Below are 12283 nucleotides of genomic sequence, written 5' to 3' on the forward strand. Positions count from 1 at the left end.
GAAGACCACTGAAGTGATGGAGAGGAAGTCTGTGTGTCCTAAGCCGAACTGGGAAGCAAGTACCGTGGTCCGCCCATAAAATCGCTGCCCTGCTTTGTTAAGCATCATTTTATAACTTAAGTAAAGCTTCCTGAGTTGCTTCACCAGACTGTCTCCTGTTGCCTTATGGTTAAAGTCTCATATGAACAAGTAATCGGTGACTACGGATTTGCAGAATTAGAGTTTAAATTGTACCCAAAGTACAAGTAGTACACTTTCTGAACAATATTAAGTGCTGAAGCAATTATTTGGGGGCCATGCCAAACAGTGCCGTAGACATTGTGACTCAAGGAGTAAAACTGCAGGCTTCTTTGGAGCAAGTAGCAACTCAAGGTATTTGTGCAGCAGAGAATCCAAAGGGCAATCAGTGCTCATCCCGTAGATACTTAGTCTGTTAAAGATAAAGACCGGGCTCCATGATGGAATGACTGTCACTTCTAGTATCAGCACTGCACACAGAGAAGCAGTGAGGCAGGATTTCAATTATTGCACTGGCACCGTTAGTTTTGCTGCTACAGCGATCAGTGACCACTGAAGAACAGCCCCAGGAGCAGGGTAAGGCTGGGATAGAGAGAGATGCCATTGTCACTCAGGATACAAACTTTTCCACCAGCCCCCTTTTGATACCTGTACATATAGCAGAAAGCAGACAAGAGCAAGTCCACACAGATGTGGAAGTAGTGCAGTTTGTGGCTTTCCCATCTCGGAATTCAGGTGCCAGGATACAGAGGCCTCCTCAATCCCAAGATCTTCAATGCACACATAATAGCCAGCCACTACGCATGCTTTTACCACTGAGGAAGCAGCCAGATGAAGCACAGGACCAGGCTTAAGAGCAATTATGTGACACTGTCGCCAAGGGAAAGTATCATGGAAGCAAACAATTAGAAACATAGAAACTAGGAGGAGTAGGCCATTTGGCCCTTCAAGCCTGCTCCACCATTCATTATGACATGGCTGATTATCCAACTCAAAAGCCTGCTCCCGCTTTCTCCCCATACCCTTTGATCCCTTTCGCTCCAAGAGCTATATCTAAATCCTTCTTGAAAGCATACAATGTTTTTGTCTTAACTACTTTCTGTGGTAACGAATTCCACAGGCTCACCACTCTCTGGGTGAAGAAAATTCTCCTCATCTCAGTCCTAAATGGTCTACCCCATATCCTCAGACTGTGACCCCTGGTTCTGGACTCCCCCACCATCAGGAACATCCTTCCTGCGTCTACCCTGCCTAGTCCTGTTAGAATTTTATAGGTTTCTATGAGATCCCCCTCATTCTTCTGAACTCCAGCGAATATAATCCTAATCGACTCAATCTCTCCTCATATGTCAATCCTGTCATCCCAGGAATCAGTCAGGTTAAACCTTCGCTGCACTCACTCTATAGCAAGTACATCCTTCCTCAGATAAGGAGACCAAAACTGCACACAATATTCCAGGTCTGGTCTCACCAAAGCCTTGTACAATTGCAGCAAGACATCCCTGTTCCTGTACTCGAATCCTCTGGCTATGAAGGCCAACATACCATTTGCCTTCTTTACCGCCTGCTGCACCTGCATGCTTACCTTCAGCGACTGGTGTACAAGGACACCCAGGTCTCGTTGCACATTCCTCTCTCTCAATTTATAGCCATTCAGATAATAATCTGCCTTCCTGTTTTTGCTACCAAAGTGGATAACCTCACATTTATCCACATCATACTGCATCTGCCATGCATTTGCCCACTCACTCAGCTTGTCCAAATCACACTGAAGCATCTCTGCATCCTCCTCACAGCTCACCCTCCCACCCAGCTTTGTATCATCTGCAAATTTGGAGATATTACATTTAATTCCCTCATCTAAATCATTAATATATATTGTGAATAACTGGGGTCCCAGCACCGATCCCTGCGGTACCCCACTAGTCACTGCCTGCCATTCGGAAAAAGACCCGTTTATTCCTACTCTTTGTTTCCTGTCTGCCAACCAGTTTTCTATCCATCTCAATACACTACCCCCAATCACATGTGCTTTAATTTTACACGCCAATCTCTTATGTGGGACTTTGTCGAAAGCCTTCTTATACATGACATGGTTAATTAGTTAAAAGCTGGCTACAATTAAATTATTGTATGTGCGGAGAATATTCTTACAAATGTTTGGACTGTGTTTCATCAGATGCTATGAATGGAAGACTTTTGAGTTGCACGGAAGATTTAAAATACTGCCGGTTGAAACGTATGTGAATGGCATAAGAGTGATGCGGACAGGACTGTTGAAGGGTCATTGGACTCGAAATGTCAACTCTTCTCTTCTCCACCGATGCTGCCAGACTTGCTGAGTTTTTCCAGGTAATTCTGTTTCTGTTAGTGGTGTGTGTATCTTGTAAATGAACTTGAAAAATGATTGTTCAACAAATAAAGGGTCTCTTCACATCGTTCCACCTTCTCTTGATGGTTTTCTATTGCACCTGGGAGTCTTTTTGAGGATACGTTTCTCCAGGATGAAGTTATGGAGCATGCAGTACACTACCATAATCTTTGAAATCTTAATGTGGCAATTTGCAGGATACTTCAAGATCTATCCACACACTCTATGCTTTAACATAGCATCAGTGAACACGATGATTACTCAGGTGAATGAAAGTGTTTAATTATACATATATTTATTTGCTATCCTTAGTGGTTGCTGTAAAATAATAGTTGAAGAGGATACCCAGAAACCAACTCAAGACTTTCTTTTATAGGTCAAATATTGGTGGAGTTGTGGACTGCTTTAAAATTAAGGTATTGCAACAGTTACCATTAAGCAAGTATTGACTTGAATAAACCATTGTTGACAGCTGCAAACACACTGTTTAAAAAGTGGATTATTTTTCTATTCATGTAATTAGAATTCTGCAAAGATGCCCATAGGACTTTATAGGTAGAATGTATAAATCCTACATCTTTGGGAATTATTCCTTTGGAGCAAGTAACTTAATGTCACTAAAAAATAAAAAGAGAAATGCTGTCGAAACTTTTTGTCTTGCACTCATCACGACAGTCTGCAAGAATACCAACTGTAAAGGAAACAAATGGTGGATTGTACAGGACAAGTATCCTTTATTTGTAAATCCGAAAACATCCAAAAACCGCACTTTTTTTGAACCTCACTGACCTTCAGCACGGGAAGTCTAGTTGTTTGTCTGCAGCGTTTACCTTGCGATTTTTGTGGTGAGCATGTCAAAAACAAACTTACTGCAGGTACCCTGTATTTAGTATCCGATGATATATCTTACTTTTCTAGCCATTTTATTTACTGTAGACTATAGCTAGCCTAGGCTTAAGCTAACATAATGTAAGTTTATACGCGGTATCTGAAAACCGAAATTATCTGAAATCCGAGATACAATCAGCTTCGAGGGTTTCGGATAAAGGATACTCAACCTGTATCAAACGGCACTTCCGAATGTTGACAACACGCAAAGTACCAACTGTACCTAACAAGACCATGCTTGCAAAAGTCAAAACATAGTGTCCAACATTAGATGAAATTCTGCAATTGGACAATGCTTGCTAAACTATCCTGATTGTGCTAACAATTACACTGGCAACCAATTTAAGATTATCAATCGGGCTCGTAGTGTGGCTCACTTATGCGTGCTAGAAGCTACATATATTCACACAAAGGGCCCTGACCTTTGCAGACAGATGGAGCATGTCCACGCATTTCACCTTTTTCAATTAAACAAAAGCTTGGGGGGGGACAGCCATTCCCTGGTTCATTCCCAGAGTGGACCTGCCTGGTTTGAATTTGAACAAATGTTCATCAGTTGACTGTTCCCCGGTGCATTCTCCATGGCAATGCTTCTACCAATCAGAGTCCCACACTTCCCTACCAATCAGCACTCTCTTCTCATACAGTATAAATTGTTAGTCCCTTTACAGTTGGTTTTCTTGCTAACTGTCCTGATGAGTGCAAGACAAAAAGCTTCAATAGCATCTCTCTTTTTTCAGCAATACTCAAGTTCTGTACCACCAAACGACTATAACTTAATGTCCTTCCTCATGAACAACCTTCACTATCATAGAGTTTAAGTTTATTAAGTTTATGAACCTCAAATTGTTGCTTACGTCATGATTCCGTCAGATCAATGTTTCATGTAACTCCAATATAATGGCAAACCACTTGCCCAACATCTTTTCCTGGCTGATCTACCATCAATGCTTAAAACTTAAAATTCTTGTCTTCATGTATAAATCCTGCCATAATCTAGTTTGGCAATATCCTCCAACCCTACAACCTACCATACCAGCGCACCCCTGCGCGCCCATCCCCCCACAACCCTGAATTCTTTATTCCTCTGACTCCAACCTTTTGTGCATCAGTCCTTCCTTTTACCAACTACTGGTGGGTGTGCCTTCCACCTCCTAAATCCACCCTCTGGGATGCCCTCACTAATTAGTTCCTTCTCCTCTTTAAAACCCACCATTTTGGGCTCTCCCACCAAATCTGCCCTTCTTTGACTAAATGTTTGCTTCCCTTATGGCTCTGTAAAGTGCCCTGGCATTTTTCTGCATTAAGATGCTATATAAATACAAATTGTTGCTGTTATTATATCAAAGAGGAAATATCAACAAGAGGCTGCAGTGTTTCCCTGCAGGGAGAATGGAAAAACTAAGGAAAATACACCTCAATATTCTTGTAGTCTATTGAACGCTGGACAATGATGTGTTGGCAGCAATCTGGGAGCAGGCCTTATGTGCCCTCTTGGTTGCAGCACCTGTTAGGAGAAAAATGCATTTAAATACAAATAAACCTGTCTGAAAAAATCCTGGTTTAAGAATATATGCCTGAAATTTCCATTGGAGTTCTCCCAATTGTCCATTGTAACTTTGTCAGAAATTTAGCAGAATGCCAGGGGAAATGGTATCAGTATCTATTTATGCAGCTTTGCCAATCTTCACCTTAAGTTATGATGGGAGATCAGGAAAACCACATGGAGGTTTTACTCCATAAAATGTATGAAAAGTAAATACAATATTTACAGTCATAAGCAGAAAGCAACATCTGCTTTACAACTGCTGAGGAAATATTCCTAGCCAGATAATTTGAAAATATCATTGCAGTATAACTGTTCCCCTATTTCACTGATAAATTCTGGAACAATGTTGTTGTTTTAGGATTTGGAAGAGGGTTGATTTTACACAAGATCGCTATAGCTCAAGAAAAAAATAATATTACACAACACATCAAAATTCTTAACTCCTGCATTATGCTATAACTTGAAGCCAAATCTGTAATAATTATTTTAAATATGCAGCACCAAAATTGTCTCAGATCTCTCCTAAATATGCAAATAGAATTAAACAATCTCTTCCAAACTGAAAACTACAGAACACACTGCAAATCAGTGCTGTAAGGCAAAATAAAATACTGGCCCACCTAACTTTGATTGATCCAACCCATCTAACTCTCACCATCGCAAATAATGGTCAGCATATAATCCTTAATGGGCATGATTCTCATCAAAGGGCCTCTAGGAGGAAGGAGCAAAATTCCAATGTTTGAAAAAATGAATGGAATGGGAAATGAAAAGGATAATCATCAGACTACGATGCAACTTTCCTTACAATAGTAGAGAACTTGATTGTGAAACCAACAAACCAACAAGATGAGAAACAAAATTACTTTCCAAAGGAGAAGGTACATTGAATTTTGACAGAATAGTTAATGCCAGTCTCAGCTGAGACCTTTAAAGAAAAACTTGATAAGTATCATTTTATGAATAGGACTGAAGATTATAAAGATTAAATACAGCCAAAGGTGGTCACATGATGTGCAGTGAATCATGATTCCTAAGCTGTTGGGTCCACAGAAATGTTCACGCAAATTTGTAATTCATTGAAGCACAGAGGGTCAAATGTATAAATGTAGGATTACAAAGTCAGATGGCCATTCTGATGCTTTGCCCGATTTCCCTTTGAATATTAAATAGGCTAGGTAAAGTCCATTATAGAATGGCCTGTTGTTGGCCTGTGGAAGCAAATGTTTGAGATGTCAAATTACGTTCTCTGTTAAATACTCTATGCTTCAGGGGCACAGCCATACTCAGATCCACTTTTGGGCGACAGAATGCTCTTGCTGAAGATAGTCACTGGTTCTACAGTGCCTGCCACATATCTGGCAAACATGACATGTTTTTCCTCCTTCACCACCGTACTAGTCCAGGGTATCATTGCTTCAATTCGCGTTTTTTTCACGTGCCATAAATAGACTGATCTGAAAATACTGATCCAGACACATAGCCCAAACTTCCAATCAATTTAAATGTGGAGCTCGCTAGCCCAACAGATGAGCATCCCACCTGGCAAATAAATTGGTGGTCAACAAGGTACACATGTTAAGAGAATTATTCCTGACTCCGCAGCATTTTAAAGGCATCATTAACCAATGCAACTGAAAGTAAGAAATGTTGCTCTGGACATCACTGCAACAACATTTTGATCTATCAGTATCACAGGATACCTTATATTAGGAACAATCCATACGACAGCCACTATTAATTCTAGAGTTTTGAAGTAGACATTGGTCAAAAGTCTGTTGCTGGTTCAAATAAAATCATCAGTTGATTCTAGATGTGCTTTTACATATAAACTTTGAAACTATCACACTCCTGACTTCAAAACTTTGACTTTGTGAAATATCAACAAATCACAGTCTTAAAAATGGACACAAAAAGAGAAAGAAACCTAATCGTTTCTAGCTGTCTCTGAATTTGAGCATACTACATAAAGAACTCAAGCAGCTGCCAATCTAAAGAGACTTTCAACATAAACAATTAACCTCTAATAGGACGTAGGGCTTATTCAGCTAATTTCCGAGGTGTCAGCTGTGGCTCAGTTCATAGCACCCTCGCCTTTGAATCAGAGGGTTGTGGGTTCATGTCCCACTCCCGGAAACCAAGAACTGTGATTGTACTCGAAAGAGTTGCAATCTGTGACTGTTGATAACTCAAAAAGAGTTTCAGCTAATTTCCCTACAGGGAAAAGCTGAGTGGTAGCCTTAAGGGAAGAGGCCAGGTTACCAGACTACCTCTCAGCAACATCATGGAAGCATAAAATGTGAGAAATGTAACAAAATAACTGAAGTCTAGGAAGCGTCCTAGTTCTTGTGGAGCTCATGGCCAGCGGGTATAACTTACTTCTGTTCTCACATTTTAGTACACCCTTAATAACAGAGAAGCATAACAGATTTTCGATTTTATTTGATATTATAACTTAATCCTACAGAGAGGTGCCTACAATGAAGGTGCAACGGTTCTAAATCACTGTGAAAGCCGTGCCCGATTTCAAAAATTCCTTGGATCATGCATGTGCTCCCAATTAGTGATCAAGAAAATGAATGGCTCTATTTGGAAATGGGGTAGCTTTGAGGCCAGATAAATCGAAGAATTGTAAATTAAATTAAAGGCTGCATAAAAAGCAACTGAAGTTTGAAAATGAGAGCTGTTCTTAGCAAAGAAGTACAGTTTGACTCACATTGTTGTTAAAGAAGCCACAACCTAAAATTTGAATATAAGAGCCATCCACAAGCCTCAGAGCCAACTGTGCCAGGAGACGGATTCATATTTTTAAATCATAGAATTCAAAATCCTAACAGTAAAAATACAACATAGATAAACCCAGTTCCCATCGAGCAAGTGCTTCTCGCCGTGAGAAATTGAAGTTACACAATTATGTTAAAAGGCACAAGGACAATTCCAGCATGTTCATGTTTTAAAAGAATTTGTTGTCCCATAAGACAAAGTTTGGTTAAAATTAAGGTTCTAATAATGCCAAGATTTTGAGCTTCATATATTCATCCAAGTGGGACTTCAAAGCTGCAGAGCTTTGGCCATCATTCTGATTCAAAATGACTGCCAGTGAAGGAATACATCATAGCTGGCCCAAACAAAAGTAAAGCTTGGGAAATGGGTTTACTGGAAAACACAAAATCACAGCCAAAGTGGAATTTGTTACAGCTCTAGTTAAAAATATGATTATGAATGTTTTACATTACTGTTCACGAACCAAGGTATGACGGATAGCTATTTGATTTCCCCCTTCACTTTTACAAACACAAGTAAAATATTTTAAAAAAGCATAAGTATTGGTTACCTAAAACATTTTAAATCTCCACAAATAAGATGAACACTCACACACATTCGGGTGAAATTCATAGACAAAAAGCTTCTGTTTATATTACACATTGTAGCGATCACACTAATGGAGAAGCATCCCAGTTTCCAATTCGCTTTTGTAAATGTTGCTCATTTCACACTAAACCGCATTTCAAACCTAAAAGCATAGATAATGCAAATAAAACCCTACTTCACACTTGTACAATGATGTCTCTGAAAAATTGTTAACATTCTGGAAGTTATTCCTGAATGAAAATCGCAATTGCTCCCATTGTTATCCCAAAAATAATAATTGTACAATTATTGAACAACTGAGACTTCAAATACAATGACTAGAGTCGTTAATGCAGTAATATAATGGTCCATTGTAATGTTCCATGGTTAAGAACCAGTCATTTGAAACATTACTATATTGGAGTGTAATGTGGGGTGTGGTATAATACTAGGCTAAAATCAACAGCTGGATCTTCAATATAGGCAAGCTTAGAGCTTTTCCATCATTCCTGCTGGCAGTGTGCTTCTCACTTGCATAAAAAAAAATGAATTTTTTAGCCTCTGGTAATAATCAAAAAACCTGACAGCACTCTGGAGTTGTTGGTCTGATTGATCGCCTCTTGTGGACAAGCACTTTGCTGTTAAGAGAAGCAGCTTATGCCTCAGAGGGGACCTTGAAATCCTGAACTCTTTACGGCATTTGGGCCAATAGCTTTTCCAAGATTAAGCTTTTGAAGGGTACATTTAGCTTTCCTTCAGCTGGATTACTACGTTTGGATGAAATTTTTGGAACAGACCCTTGGAATTCAGCTGCATTTTCTGTAAATATTATGTCGAGAATCTACAAATTATCCACAGAATTATAACATTTCATTCCATTATTAAAAAGACACAGTGGAGCTAAAATTCAACACGCGATAGATTATTATGCCATTATCAACTTCGATATTCCTTCGTTCTGTTTCCATTAAGGGACAAAAATAATTCCTGACTTGTGAACAACAATACAAATGGAACGGAACTACAGTTCTCATAGCAATCATATAATGAAGTTTTAAGAATCATGCAATTCAGAATAAATTGAAAAAAATTACAATATCCTGAGGCAAATAGAAATTACATCAGGAATTTACGATGACTTATTAACATTACCTACCATATGCCAAATATTATAAGGATGGTTACAGACCAATCCATGAACCTTCTCGCCTTTTATTAAAGTCACAAATATTAGTTTGCAGCCTGTACAGGCTCTAACGATGGGCACTTGATCATAGGATAGATTGAATTACAATCACAGGCTAAAACCAAAGCTTGAGTAAAATGTTTTGTTTTCTAGTTTCATGAAAGGATATGCTGAATTCTTGCTAATGGAAGACTGAAAGCCATAATAGCCATATGTTACATTACATAAAATGTAGTTACACTCGCTGAATCATACCTAACAGCCAATGTCCAAGACACCTCCGTCATCGGCAAGCCAGGCCAACAGAAGAGGTGGCAAAGTGATATACAGTCGGAGGGTGTTGCCCTGGAGGTCCTCAACATTGACTTCAGACTCCATGAAGTCTCTTGGCATCAGGTCAAAAATGGGCTGTGGAGAGGACTTTAAACTAACAGGGGTATGGGGAGGGTTTGGGTGAAGGGAGAGTGTAGGAATCCAAAGCGAAAGGTCGAGGTGTCAGAAGAGTATAGTGATGTGGATAAAGACAAGCAGAATGGGACAGGGAGAGACAGAAAGTTTAACAAAAATTGTACATTGGCAAATAAGACAATGCAGGGAATAGAAGTAAAAAAAGTGAAATTAAAGGTTCTTTATCTGAATGCATGAAACATCTGCAAACAGATAGATGAACTAATGGGGAAGATGGTGGTGTAGTGGTCATTTCGCTGAGCTAGTGATCCAGACACCCAGGCTAATGCTCTGGGGACATGGGTTCAAATCCCACCACAGAATCTAATATAAAGCTAGTCTCAGTAATGGTAACCATGAAACTATCATCGATTGTTCACTAATGTCCTTTAGGGAAAGAAATCTGCCATCCTTATCTGATCTGACCTACATGTGACCCACAGCAATGTGGCTGACTTTCAACTGCGCTCTAGAGTGACCTAGCAAGGTCAATTCAAGGGCAATTAGGGATTGGCAACCAATGCTGGCCTTGCCAGCGATGCCCACACCCCATGGAAGAATAAATAAAGAGGTAAATTATTTAGATTTAATTGCCGTTACTGAGACATGGTTACAAAATGATCTAGGATGGGAAACACAGGCTGCAAACACAATATTTTGGAAAGACAGAGAATGGAAAAGGAGGAGGGGTAGCCCTGATAGTGAAAACTCACATAAGGACATGAAGTAGAATCAGTATGGGTAGAAATTAGGAATAGCAAGAGTCAGAAAACACTGGTAGGAATAGTGTTTCACCTAACATTAGTTATCTCATTGGATAGAACATTAAACAAGAAATCATTGGTGTTTGTAACAAAGGAAGTGTAATAATTGTGGGGGACTTCAATCTTCATAATCCAGGGCAATCAAATTGGCAAGAGTAGGCTAGAAAATGAGCTTGTAGAGCGTTATTGTGACAGTTTCTTGGAGCAATACATTGTGGAACCGACTAGGGGCAGGACATTTAGCTCGGCAGGTGGGCACGCGCCTGACCCAACCGAGTGTGAAATGACGCGCAATGACTTCGGCCGAGTGCGCCGACGTCAACGTGCAGTCGCGTGATAGTTCGGTCGGCAGGCACGCGCCAGAGCCAGCAGCGCGCCCACCAACAATTAAAAGGCCTGTTAAGGCCATTAAGTTATCAATTGCGCTTAACTTTTCACTGCCCGTTCAGCCTAACAGTTGACGGGCAGGCGAAAAGGCCAATCGGCCTTTGCATTTTTTTGAAAACCTCATCCATGGGCGGGGTGAGGTTTCCAAAATCAAATACAAATGAAATAAAAACTTAACTTTTTAATTAAAAAATATGTCCCTGCTCATGTGACAGAGTCACATGAGGGGACATGTTTCATTAAATTTTTCTGCTGTTTAATAATCTTTTCAATATATTTATCTCCCTGAGGCAACTCCGTGAAATCACGGTGCGCTGACGCCCACCCGCCCGCCGATCCCGCACACCAAGAGCAAAATTCTGCCCTAGGGATAAAGCTATCTTAGGTCTAACATTGTGTAATGAAGCAGAGCTAACTAGTAATGTTGTAGAGAAAGATCCACTGGGAAATAGTGATTGTAAACCCATTGAATGCTATGTTAGGTTTGAAAGCGACATACCCCAATCACAAAGAAGAACCATAAACTTAAAAAAGCCAATTACATAGGGATATGAAGGGGGAACTACGGTTCTAAAAGGGCTAGCTGCAGACATAATGGATATTGTAGCTATGATTTTTCAAAATTCCTTAGATTCGGGAATGGTCCCACGAGATTGGAAGTTGGCAAATGTAACACCACTTTTCAAGAAAGGAGGGAGAGAGCAAACAATGAATTATAGGCCAGTTAGCTTAACATCAATTGTTGGGAAAATGCTGCAATCTATTATTAAGGAAGTCTTATAAATGCACTTAGAAAAGCATAGTATGATTAGAACAAGTCAACATGGTTTTACTAAAGGGAAATCCTGTTTGACAAAGTTATTAGAGTTTTTTGAGGATGTAACTAGTAGGATAGATAAAAGGGAACCAGTAGATGTCGTATACCTGGATTTCCAAAAGACATTTGATAATGTGCCACACAAGGGATCATAGACATAGGGGGTAACATTTTAGGACAGATAGAGGATTGGTTAACATATAGAAAGCAGAGAGTGGGCATAAATGGGGCTTTTTCAAGTTGGCAGGCAGTGAACAGTGGAATGCCGCAAGGGTCAGTGCTGGGGCCTCAGCTATTTACAATATATTTTAATGACGGAGATAAAGAGGCAGAAAGTAATGTATCAAAGTTTGCGGATGATATCAATCTAGGTGGGAAGGACACAGTGAGGCTGCAAAGAGATATAGACAGGTTAGGTGAGTGGGCAACAAGATAGCAGATGGAGTATAATGTAGGGAAGCGTGAAGTTATTCACTTTGATCAAACGAATAGAAAGGCAGGATAT

At 39.9% G+C, this 12283-nt stretch overlaps 1 protein-coding gene across 2 annotated transcripts in view; it reads right to left on the bottom strand.

Annotated features, from left to right (window-relative positions):
* The window catches only part of ldah (lipid droplet associated hydrolase), a 344701-nt gene that overhangs the window by 297490 nt on the left and 34928 nt on the right, over positions 1-12283 (bottom strand). The window contains exon 2 of one of the 2 annotated variants that reach the window (XM_078541548.1): positions 4694-4784. The exons of the other annotated variant lie outside the window; for it this stretch is intronic. The gene's annotated coding sequence lies outside the window, so the exon portion shown is untranslated. The remainder of the gene's footprint in view (positions 1-4693; positions 4785-12283) is intronic. 2 annotated transcript variants of the gene reach the window in all.

This window comes from Cetorhinus maximus, chromosome 5 (genome assembly GCF_964194155.1).
Source record: "Cetorhinus maximus chromosome 5, sCetMax3.hap1.1, whole genome shotgun sequence".
Taxonomy (NCBI): domain Eukaryota; kingdom Metazoa; phylum Chordata; class Chondrichthyes; order Lamniformes; family Cetorhinidae; genus Cetorhinus; species Cetorhinus maximus.